This window comes from Chrysochloris asiatica, unplaced genomic scaffold (assembly GCF_000296735.1).
Source record: "Chrysochloris asiatica unplaced genomic scaffold, ChrAsi1.0 scaffold00098, whole genome shotgun sequence".
NCBI classification, from domain to species: Eukaryota; Metazoa; Chordata; class Mammalia; order Afrosoricida; family Chrysochloridae; genus Chrysochloris; species Chrysochloris asiatica.
In genome coordinates, this window is record NW_006408616.1 from 11,251,625 (window position 1) to 11,265,006 (window position 13,382).

Genomic DNA, 13,382 nt, shown 5'->3' on the forward strand with positions numbered 1-13,382 from the left:
TTCTTTATTCTTCTGCTTATAAAATACATGTTTACTGTAGAAAAATTTTAAAACAGAGTCCAAAGAAAATTAGAAAGTCTACTTAAGTAGCCAGTATTCATTTTTCAACAGCAATCCTACCGAGCCTTTTCCTATGCTATATTGCTGTGACTACTGTGTGCCATTGAGTCAGTTCTGACCCAGCGACCCTGTATAGGGTTTCCGAGGAAAGCCTCATATTTCTCCCATGAAGCTGCTGATGGCTTCAAACTGCTGACCTTGTGGCTTATAGCCCAACGCCTAACCCAGTATGCCATTTTATAAAACTTTTTCTCACTTAATGTATTTGAAATTTTTCTATGCAAAATATCCCATATAAATGTTAATGATTCTGTATTTTCATAACATGTCTAATATATTTTAATCATAATCTCTAGGAACAATATTAATGGTGAATCAGAGCTTTAATTAATCTCACATATGGGGTATAAATCTATCTGTCTGCACCAAAGACAGTGGATTACTATGGTTGGTGTCAGTGCAGTAACTCATGGCGCCCTCTCCCATGAACCTCCTCCTATACCAGACCATAAAGAATCCTTAGTAATGTTCACTATCAATCAATTTTAATCATAGAATAATATGTGAAAAATGTAGTTCTAAACTGCTATAGGATCAGCATTGGACCGCGAACCACAAAGTTGGCAATTCAAACCCACCAGCTGTTCCTCAGAAGCCTTTTACAGGATCGTTATGAGTTGGAACTGACTCAACAACACTTAACAACAACAACAACAAAAATATTATATAAAATCTTTTTACAGTAAATTACAACATTAAGATCAAGTAAGTTATATCATCAACAGCTGAGTAGAAGCCTTTTAATTCTTCCTCCTTTTCCTTTTATTATTACTTCATTTTCAAAAACTCTATTGATACAGATTCATAAATATGAATGAACATATATTGTAGCTAAAACACCAGAAAATCTGACAAAAACACCAGGAGCAAGGAAAACAACAATGTATGTTTGCAGCATGTGAAGAAAAAAATCCATGTGATTTTAAGTATCATTATAATTCGGTAAAAATGAGCTCTCTGATCTGAGAGCATTGTTGTTGTTAAGTGCTGTTGAGTCAATTCCAACCTATATTGATCCTGTACAGAGTTTCTAAGGAGCATCTGGTGAGCTTGCACCACCGACTTTGCATTTCAAACAGACTTTGGAGTTCAGTGTATCAACCTACAGTGCCACACCAGGATCCCTGAGGGCATTGTAAAGTTCAAAAAGTGAATCTGCATAGAGATTTTTAGCCTTGTTAGAATACTGATACATGTAAGTTGGGCTTATGAAAATTGCTTTTGTTGTTACAGTAGGGTTTTTATATAAATAATACATTTCTGCTGAAACACTGCACAGAATTTTAGAGATAGTCATTTTAGTATTACCCCCCCTGAAAGTGTCACTTGGTGCAGCCCATATTCCACCCACCCACACACACACACACACACACACACACACTGACACTACTGATTTATGGTTTTGTATGTTTTCCTGAGAAATACAATTGAATACATATAATTGTTACTTTCCTTAGTTAACTAAGTTACTTTCCTTAGTTAAAAGCTCATGCTTTAGCTCTGAGCTGAAATGCCACTTCAAATAAATAATTACTGAAGGACCTCTGGTAGCACAGTGGTTACGAATTGGGCAGCAAACCTCAAGGTCAGCAGTTCGAAACTACCAGCTGTTACGCAGGAGAAAGATGGGCTTTCTGCTCCTGTAAAGATTTCCAGACTCGGAAACCCTGTACAGGACCGCTGTGAGTCGGAACCGACTCCACGGCACATAACCACCACCACTGACTATTTACTAGGAATAGTTGTAGATTCCTGAGACCCAGCAGTGGGCCATGCTTGATGTGAATGGAACAGTAAGTAGACTAACATGGCTGTCTTGGAGTGAGTGATGGGAATAGGAAATGTAGTCCAAGGCCAGATCACATAGGCCTTGTAGGTAGGATACCATAAAGACTTTTTACTATGAATGAGTTGGGAAAACATTGAAGTGCTATAATAAGAGGAATGATAGCATCTGATTTAACCTGTTTTGCTGGTAGAGAACAGATAAATCCAAGCCAGTCTTAACTTCCTCCCCAACCCTTAGTTAAGTTATGTGCCGTGGAGTTGGTTCCAACTCACGGCAACCCTGTACTGGGTTTCTGAGGCTGTAAATCTTTATGGGAGCAGAAAGCCTCATCTTTCTCCCGTGGAATGGCTGGTAGTTTTGAACTGCTGATCTTGAGATTAACAGCCCAACTTGTATCCATTAGGCTACAAGCAACTCTATCCTCCACCAAATTAGACAGGTTCCTCCCTACAGTTGTTTTCACTATATGTTTTTCTATATGATTATTTGATGACTAAGTTACCCCAACTGGAATCTTGGTGTGGCACTTCAGGATAAGCCCTGGACTGCTAACTGCAAGGTTGGTGGTTCAAACCCACTAGCCTCTCCTCATAAACCCTATACAGGGTTTTTATGAGTCAGAGCCAACTTGACAGCACTTAACAACAAACACTACACCCCTCAGCCCCACTAGACTATATGTTCTACTATGCCTGAGGGCAGGGACTGTGTAGTTCTTTGCTAAATCCTCAGTGTCTTGGATATGTGTGAAACCACTTTTTCATAGTATGAACAATCAAAGAGTTAACTATGAGATTTTATCCTATTGAGTTTAATTTAATCCTTTAAGGTAAACTTTCACACACATAATTAGGTCTTGGTGCAGTCTTCCTTCCACTACATCTCACATTACTACATTAAATTAGTAAAATATTTTTATTAGAAATGTCTCTGCAAGTTCTTTTAATATCATATTCCAATTATCCTTTTTAATCACACACATAAAAAATGAAAATTTGAAATTAACTTTTGAAGCAAAGAAAGCTGAATTAAAAATTTTAGTATTGATTAATCATAAGGATGGAAGCAATTCTAATAACTATTCAGAATTACACATGGGCAAATATTTTCTCCACAATAACCAATTTCTATAATTTGAAATAGTTCTCAATTTTCATAACACCATCATTCTCTCAACTCTCAAAGAAAACACACCTTTTAATAATGTGATCACAACCAATATATATGCACTATCAAAGAAGTTAAAGAAAAAAAAAAGAACCAATTATTTTTTATGCCTATATATTAAATAAATTATATTATAAAAGACAAAATCTACTTTTACTTCATGAGTTAAGATTGTCTGTTCTATTGTTATAATATTACAATTATCCAGAAAAAATAGAAAAAAATTCTTAGGTGCTATATGGAAAAAGAAAAATTTAACCAAATTTACACTTTTTAGAGAGGAAATTTGAGGCCTTTACAGAAATTACTATCTTAAATATTTATTATCTTTTTCTTCTCCCCCAAAGTTTCACATGAAATAATATTTGAACTACAATGTTGGTGCTCCAAACTTACCAGCGCTCCTCAGAAACCCTATACTGGGTCCCTCTGAGTTGGAACCAACTTGACTGCACTTAACAACAACATCTGTTAACTTATTTGATAGAGGATTTTCCTCAAAAAAGCACAATAAAATAAATATACAATCAAGAAAGGAAGAAAAGCAATGGACTTACCAGCAATGTAAAAAGAATATCTCAAAGATAATTCTTCCGTGGCCAAACTAACATTATACTTGAAAATCAATATCATAACAGGACCATGAGATTTTAATGAAGATGATTCTCCTTTACATAAATTTCCTTAAAACAATAATAATAATTCCTACTCATTATCAGAACAAAATTATAGAGAGCTTAAAGAAGAAACAAATCCTATTTTTAAAATAAATTCATACCATATCTACAACCATTATAACAATGGGAAAATTATGCAAATAAAAACCAATTTGTTGGCCAGGAGGAGCAGACTTGCAGAATGTGCCTCTCGATGATGTAAATTAATATATATGCCTGAGTCTTTTTTAAAAAAAGAGCTAAAGTGAATAGAGAAAATTTATCTGATGGTACATGGGTACATGGAGGGGATTATAACCATTTCAATGAAACAAGGTTTGTTAAATATAAAACTGATGATCTGCCCTGTAAACTTTCACTCAATTCACAATAAAAACTATTAAAAAAAATTTTAAAAACGTAAAAAACCCAATTTGTTATTGTTGTTATGTACTGTCAAGTTCGTTCCACTCATAGCAATCTTGTGTGCAACTGAACAAAACGTTGCCTGGTTTTACATCCTCCTCATAATTGTAGCTTCTGTTTGAACCCATTGTTGCAGCCACTCTATTTGAGGGTCTTCCTCATTTTCGCTAATGCTTTGTTTTACCAAGCATGATGCTCTTCTCTCAGGACTGATCTGTCTTGATAACATGTCCAAAATACATAGGATGAAATTTTGCCATCTTTGTTTCTAAGGAGCACTCTGGCTATGTGTCTTCCAACACAGACTTGTTCATTCTCAGGTGTATCATGGTATATTCAATATTCTTCACGAACACTAAAAATCAAATGAATCAGTCCCTCTTGGGCCTTCATTATTCACTGTCTAGCCTTTGCCTGCATATGAGGCGATTCAAAATACCACAGCTTGGGTCAGGATTACCTTAATTCTTACAGTGACATCTTTGTTTTTGAAGATGTAAAGAGGTCTTTTGCGTCAGATTTGCACAAAGCAATATATATCATTTGATTTCTTGACTGCTGCTTCCTTGGGCATTGATAGTGGATCCATGTAATTGAAATCCTTGTCAATTCAATATTTTCTCCACTCATCATGATGGTGTTTATTGATCCAGTTGCAAGAATTGTTGTTTTCTTTATGTTAAGATGCAATATAAACTGAAGGCACTCTGAGGGCACAGTGGTTAAGTGCTCAGCTGTTAACCAAAAGGTCAGAGCTTTGACTCCACTAGTTGCTCTGCTAGAGAAAGATGTGGCAGTCTGCTCCCATAAATAGTACATCCCTGGAAACACTTTCTGTAGGGTTACTATGAGTCAAACTGACTTGTTGGCAACAGGAAAAAGAAGTTGGAGTACAGAAATACAGTCGTTTGACCATTTTTAAATTATGGTATGTCATGAAAGAAAGCTGCCAAGGGTTCAAGCATGATTCAGACAAGAGTGTGGAACAAAGGATGTCATTAATGACATCAGATGGATCTTAGCTGAAAGCAGAGAATACCAGAAAGATGTTTACCTGTGCTTTATTAACTATGCAAAGGCTTTTGATTTCATAGACCATGACAAGCTATGGACAACATTGTGGAGGAGGGGTACTCTGCAACACTTAGTAGTGCTCACGTGGAACATGTACTTAGATCAAGAGGCAGTCATTCAAACAGAACAAGGGAACACTGAATGGTTTAAAATTAGGAAAGGTGTGCACTAGAGTTATATTCTTTCACCATATTTATTTAATCTGTATGCTGAACAAATAAGCTGGATAATATGAAGAATGTGGCTTCAGGATTGAAGGAAGATGTGTTAACAACCTGTGACATACAGATGATACAACTTTGCTTGCTGAAAGCAAAGAGGACTTAAAATGCTTACTAATGAAGTTACAAAACCACAGTTTTCACTATGGGTTGCCTCTCAATTAAAGAAAACAAAAATCATTGCCACTGGACCATTAAATAATATCAAGAGAAATGGAGAAAATATTGAAGTTGTCAAAGACTTAATTCAGCTCATTCAAGCACCAACACTCATGGAAGCAGCAGTCAAGAAATCAAATGACACTGTCCACTGGGCAAATCTGCTGCACAAGCCCTCTTTAAAGTGTTCAATAGCAAAGATGTCAGTTTGAGTACTAAGGTGCGCCTGACCCAAGCCAAGGCATTTTCAATAACCTCATATGCATGTGAAAGTTGGACAGTGAATAAAGAAGACCATAGAATAATTGATGCATTTGAGTTATGGTGTTGAGGAGAATATTAAATTACCATGTACTGCCAAAAGAACAAACCAATCTGCCTCAGAAAAAGTACAGCCAAAATGCTCCTTGGAAGATAGGAAGGACAGACTTTGTCTCTCATACTTGAAACATACTATCAGGAGGGACCAATCCCTGGAGAAGAATATCATGCTTGGCAAAGTCGAGGATCAGAGAAAAGGAAGACCCCCAATGAGATGGATTGGCCCAGTGGCAGCAGCAATGGGCTCAAGCATAGCAATGATTGTGAGGTTGGCCCAGGACCAGGCAGTATTTCCTTCTTGATGGCACCTAACAACAACAACAACAACATGTCATGGAAAATAGTGATTCTGCATGTTGTTTGTGTTTTGAATTGGTTTAGCTCTCAGTTATTTTATTTCTCATATATCCTTACATTGCTGTTGTTAGTCACCATTGTATTGATTCTGACTCATGGGGACCCATGTGTGCAGAGTAGAACTGTTCCATAAGGTTTTCAAGGCTGTGACTTTTTGGAAGTAGATCACAAGGTTTGTCTTACAAGTTTGTCAAACCTCCAACCTTAAACTAGGTGTTGAGTGTTCTTTGAATCTCTTTGCACCACCCAGGGACTCCATATCTACGTTTTGTTGTTGTTAAGTGCTATAGAGTCAGTTTCAACTCATAGCAACCCTGTACAGTATTTTTGAGGATGTAAATCTTTGTGGGATCAGAAAACCTCATCTTTCCCCATGGAGTGACTAGTGGACTTAAACTGCTTACCTTGTGGCTTACAGTCCAGTGCTTACCCAACAGAGCTACCACATTCCCCATATTTATATTACTGTTGTTAACTGTCAGTTCTGGCTTACAGTGAGTGCGTCAGAACTGACCCTGTATAGGGTTTTCAAAGAGCATCTGGTGAGTTTTGAACTTCTCGACTTGCAGTGCAAATAGATCTTGCAGCCCCATGCTTAACCCCTACAGTGTCACACCAGGACTCCATGTTTACATTGGTGTTGTTAAGTACCTTCCATTTGGTTCTGACTCATAGTGACTTGTATCGTGTTTCCAAGGAAGGTATATTCTCTCCAAATGATAAAATAATTCTAGTGTTTTATACTTGGTGTGAATTAGATATGTATCCCATACTAAGGATCATAGTAAAGAGAACATAAGGTTGATTATAGTTCACTTCCAATGACAAGCTGTTGTCTAAGTTTAACTGAACAGAGCCAGTATTTTCTAAAGCAAATATTCTCAGAAACTAGTTTGCTAAGACATTCAGTTTCAAAATTTCAGGTCAACAATTGTAGAAACTATGAAGTCTCTGATTATTAAAAGAAAACTCTGCTCTTTTAAAACAGACTGACTGCATTGTGACAACAAACAGTGTTAAGAAGAGATATATTTTAGACTGCATGGTGGTGGTTATGTGCCATGGAATCGGTTCTGACTCATAGTGACCCTGCATAGGGTTTCTGAGGCTGTAAATCTTTATGGGAGCAGATAGCTTCATCTTACTCCTGCAGAACTGCTGGTAGTTTCAAACTGCTGACCATGAGGCCAGCAGTCCAATTTGTAACCACTACGCTATCAGAACTCTTTAGACTGCACAGCAACTGTTCACTAACCTTTCTATGGCTATCAAAAGAGACCCATGGTTAATCCAGAGTTGTGTGTTCTCAAAAGCACTTGTGTCAAAAGTTTGTCATTCTTTTGCAAAATGAGCAAAACCCCAAAATTTTGGGATTTCTAGTTTTTGTTTGAAATTTAATCAAGACTGAATAAGAATATCTAGGGTTTATAAACTCTTCACAGATTTGAATTCTTTTCATATTGACTTGTAAACACACACTTGTTGTTGCTATTAAGTGTCGTCGAGTCAGTTACAACCCATAGTGACTCCTTGTAGGGTTTCCAAGGAACGGCTGGTGAGCTTGAACCATGAACCTTGTGGTTCAAACTGACTTTGCAGTCCAGTGCATTAACCCATGACGCCACACCAGGACTTCAAACACACAATATATTACCTCAGATCTTTCTCAGAGTTGTTGAAAAGCCCAAGTTTATAATTGTTTCTATTGAAGAAGAAAAGTTTTTAATTATAGGAATTTATTGATCATATCCTTTCTGTTTCCTCCCATTAGGACTTAAAGTTTGCATGATACATCTCACACTTTTCATTTATGGATAGTCCTCCTTATTATTTGGTCTCTGTTACTATATCTGATGGAAATGATTTTTTCCCATTATATCTTTTGACAAATTTTTGCGGCTATGGTTTTAAGGGATGATGGCTGTGTATTTAATTTGTACATATTTAGGCACTGTGGGCTAATGTGCTGGACTGTTTGAACCACAAGGTTGGCAGTTGAAGCTCATCAGATGCTCCTAGGAAACCATATGCAGTGTTGCTATGGGTTGGAACAACTCGACAGTACTTAACAACAATGATTTAGCAATGTGACATTTATCAATATTAAACTATCTTTCTATTCTTCCAGTAAATCCTATGAGATCATACTATATAATCACTGAATTACCTGTAAACCTTATTTGGAAAAATTGAAATAGTGCCATAAAATCTTTTTAGGGAAGAGACAGTAAATGATACATATACTTTAGGGAGTAATTTTAGGTAAAAACAAAAAAACCAAGCATATATTTAATTAACACCATATTATATATCAGCTAGCCAATGTACTCCCTCCACCCCCACGTCTTTGTTGCTTTGTTCTTTGAATCTCTGTTTACTCTGAAAACCACAAGTAGAGAGGCAATAGAGAAAAATCAATCTAATCTTTTCTCCCAAGCAGCACATTTTTAAGAAAATGAATGAGAATAGATATTACAATTTAAACACATGCAGCTTGATTTATTTTATATGATTAACATGATTTTCTCATTTAATTTTTAAACTCATGAGGCAGCACATGGTAATAGGTAATGAAAGAAAAGCAGAAGATATAATTTTCAAGAATACTGGGCTTAGCTCTTACAGTCTCCTCACTAAAAGCTATGCCCTTGTTGATGGAAAACTGACTAAGAAATCAAGCAAGCTCAATACGTAATCAGCATTCTGAGTCCTGGTGTGGTGCTGAAGGATAAGCACTGCACTTCTAACTGCAAGGTTGGTGGTTCAAACCCACCAGTTGCTCCTCAAAGACCCTCGACCTGATCACTATGAGTCAGAACCACAACTCGATGGTACTCAACAACAACAAAAGTGAAAGATGGTTCGTACACTTATTTCTGAGATGGTAATACTAAATCCTAAATGTAAAAGGACAGTGGTATAGCAATGGACTGTTTTATTAGTTTGGAGGATGATATGTGAGTTCTCCCTAGAGGGTCCAAGGCTAGCAAAGAGACACACCTCTTCTTCCGGGCAGTCACCTTGTTATATTGCCCATCCACATTCTCCACTAAGCAAGCTGGGAATGTATAGTGCATGTGCCTGTGTAGAGAAGTCCTGGTGTACAGTGGTTAGGAACTTAGCAGCTAACTTTAGAGGGCAGTTTGAATTCACCAGCAGCTTCATGAGAGAAAATATTGGGTGATCTGCTCCTGATTCCAGCCTTGAAAACTATGGGGCAGCTATACTCTGTCCTGTAAGGTTGCTATGAATTGGGATCAACTCAAAGGCAACAGGATTTATGTAGGGGTGTTGTAACAACAGAGTAGCTCTTCTAATAAACCATGTGGAAAGTTGCTGATAGATGCTTTTATCATCATGTCATCAATGAGAAAACTGAGTCTTAGAAACTCAGGAAACATTCCCAAAGTCACTGAAATAGTATGAGGTAGAACTGAGATTTGGACCTAGGATCATTAGATTCCAGAACCAGACTGAACTACTGTACCCCATCAGAGCCCAAACTCTGGTTCTGTTTCTCTTCTGCCAAGTCACCTTCAAGTAAGATGTGGCCATGTGTCAATTCTGGCCAAAGAAACTTCAATCTGCTATAGGATGTTTATGTGGTTTCTTGACAGTGATTATTTTTCCTGTTGCTCCTTCTATCTTTTTACTCCAATGTTAATGGTGAGAACTACAACAACCATTATGTGTCCACAAAAAAAGAGCAAGAGACTTGCCCTCAACTTTAGCACTGACAGTTGAATTACTGAACTAGCAGCAGCATCTGCTCACCTTAGAAGAATAAATTTAGTCATTGGTGTCGCACTGTAGATAAGCACTGGAGCGCAAAGTTGGTTTGAATTGCAAGGTCAGTGGTTCAAATTCACCAGCCACTCCTCAGAAACCTTACATAATGTCATTATGAGTCAGAACCAACTTGAAGGCACTTAACAACAGCAATCAGATATCTGACTACTACCTAATAAACACATTTAATAACCTACCCTGTGAGTATTACTTTGTCTGATTAATACGAGTGTGGCCTAAACATTCTTGTGTTCACATTCATACATCCTTTATTTTTAGTATTTCAGAGCAAATTTAATCTGTCACTAAGTAGAAAATAGCTGATTTTTGTTTTTTACTTACTATGAAAAGGTGGTATGCTAATATATTATAAATCTTGAAAAATTATAAATCTTGAAAAATAGTAAGCGTAAAGCAATTTCAACATCACATACTAGATAAATCACATACTGAATTAAAAAAATACAACACTAATTCATACAAGAAAATAAATCACATAGTTTCCCACAGGAAATTAGTTACCTATTAGTTTTCTGCCTGGTCCAAATCCTTCATAAACCCATAGGTGACCAGGACAGGCCAAAGGTATAGACTTCATCTGGAAATTGATAATATCAAGGCGAATGATGTGATTCAAAGGTGCTACTAACTTCCAGTGGCAGCTAGAGCAAAGATAAAAAGAAGTCAAAAATGATTTCCAAATAGCATATTCTCTTATTACATTGGTCAAAGTTAATGTATCAGTATTATTGACTCTTGATGAACTTTAGCTTTTATAACTGTTTCATCTTGTCAGAAAGATTTATACTTCAAATTTAAACATATCCAATGGTAATACTTAATTTGCTGAACATTTTTGCTAAGTCCACACAGTGTGGTGAATGGTTAATCAATCATGTACATTGTCCTAAATTACTGATTGGCAATCTGAGTGATGGTGGTGGTGGTGGTGTGCCGTGAAGTGAATTCCAATTCATAGCAATCCTGCATAATGTTTCTAAGGCCGGAAATCTTTACAGGAGCAGAAAGACTCACCTTTCTTTTATGGAACGGCTGTTAGTTTTGAACTGCTGACCTTGAGGTTAGCAGCATGGCTCACAACCACTATGCTACCAGAGCTCCTGAATCTATATGATAAGTGCTTGAATTTACCTAATATTCCCCAAACAACAGATATTTACTTAGAATTGATATTATACAAATATACACTTTTCATTTTTCACTTTTAGAATTATTCTTTTGTTAAGTTCAATGAAAGCACTCCTCATTGTAGTCTAAGGGCCATTTATTGAGTATCTACTAGGTGTTAGAAGTTTTTTTACATTATTTTAATCCCCCACTCTTTGACAGAGATTGGATTCTCCACTTTGTCCAATAATTGGTCTCTTTTGAGAACATACACTTTATCAACAAGAATCTTCATCTTTAATATACTGAAGGCCATAGATGAAGTGTTGGTACTAGGGAACTGATCATTTACGTACTCTTTTCCCATAATAAACATTTCTTCCTCACCTTCTAGTGACGCCATGAGAATATCTTGGAATCTGTATGATTCCTGTTGGTTTGGTAAGAACAGTATCCTTACAAGTGACCACATGTTCATCTGAACTCTGAGGAAGTCGAGCAATTTTACTGCCATCCGTACCTAGAAATAATTATAAGAAGAAAAGGAAATGAGAAAAAAAATACCATAATTCACTGGAGTACTAACCCCCAAGGTCAGTGATTCAAACAAACAAACAAACAAACAAAAATCACTACTCAGAAACCCCATAAAGAGTCACTATGATTTGGAACCGACTCAATGGCACTTAATAACAACAAGTGCCTTTTCAGATCAAATCAATCAGCTTTTCTCTCAAATTGTTTTGGGAACAAAGTAATGAGAGGTATTTGGTTTTACTGGAAGTCTATCCTAAACATTTAAAGGTAAAAAACACTAATACATCTTTCTGAATTATCATTGGCATGAGCTTAGGGTCTGTGGAAAACAATGTGGAAAAACCATAGATAATGCCTGTTTCTTGCCCAATTCCATATGACAGTACTATATTTTATATAGTTCCCCATACGAGATGTATATTTTTCTTTAGTACTCATTTAACATTTTTCCAAAAGTGTAGGAGACCCGGATCTACAGAAATATGTTCTCTGCAATGTTTTTCTTAGCCAAGAAAATAAACTAGTTTTCAGTTTTCTATAATCAAGAGCCAAATAACCTCACTAAATTACATGTTCTAAAATGTGATCTGACAACTTCGAATTGCACACCGTTTACATTTATAATGCTATCATCTAATATGTATGTAGTTTTCAAGATCATTGTAACATTTTGTTATTATAATATCACTATAAAAACAACAACTTTGACACAAAGATGAGTTTAGAGCTACATAGCCAGGTAAGATTTATAACCAAACTTTCTCACTCACAAGAATAATGACTACAGGCCCTCTGTGATGAAAAATCAGAATAAGAAACATTATTTTGAAATGGAGATATGCTAGTCACTCCCAGAAATCATAATTCTTGATGATTTATAAGTTAATAGAGTTATCTACAGGGCAGTTTCGCTTTTGGACCTGATCAAATCTTAGATCACTTAGAAAGATTTTTCTTTCATACATGAACTCATTCCCCAAAGAAACATAATCACTTAGAAAATACTGTATAAGTTTAAACTTTTTACTATAAAGCATAACATTTATTTTTAACTATTATAAGTTTATAAGGAATACAATGGCTAAACAGTTGGCTGCTGACCAAATGATCAGTGGTTCAAGCATACCACCATCTCCATGGGAGAAAGATGTGGCAGTCTGCTTCAGTAAATATTGTTATAGTTCTTACATGACAATAGTCAGTTCCAGCTCATAGAGACACCATGCACAGCAGAACAAAACACGGCCTAGTCCTGGGTCATCCTCAAATCCTTGCTATGTATGAGCCCATTGTTGTAGTCACTGTGTAAATCCATCTCCTGAGGGTTTTCTGCTTTTTCACTGATCCTCTACTTTACCAAGCATGTTTCCTTCCAGATTGGTCTCTTTTGACAACACATCTGCTTATATGGTGGATTACATTGATAATTTTTCTAATGTTGAACCATCCTTGTATCCCTGATATGAATCCCACTTGATCATGATGTATTATCTTTTTGATGTGCTGCAGGATTCTGTTGAGAATTTTTGCATCTATGTTCATGAAGGATATTGGTCTATAATTTTCTTTCTTAGTGATGTCCTTCCCTGGTTTTGGTATGAGGGTTATGCTTGCTTCGTAAAATGTATTAGGAAGTTT

General features: G+C 36.3%; 1 pseudogene; it reads right to left on the reverse strand.

The window, feature by feature from the left end:
- The window catches only part of LOC102824234, a 138,119-nt pseudogene that overhangs the window by 27,653 nt on the left and 97,084 nt on the right, over positions 1-13,382 (reverse strand).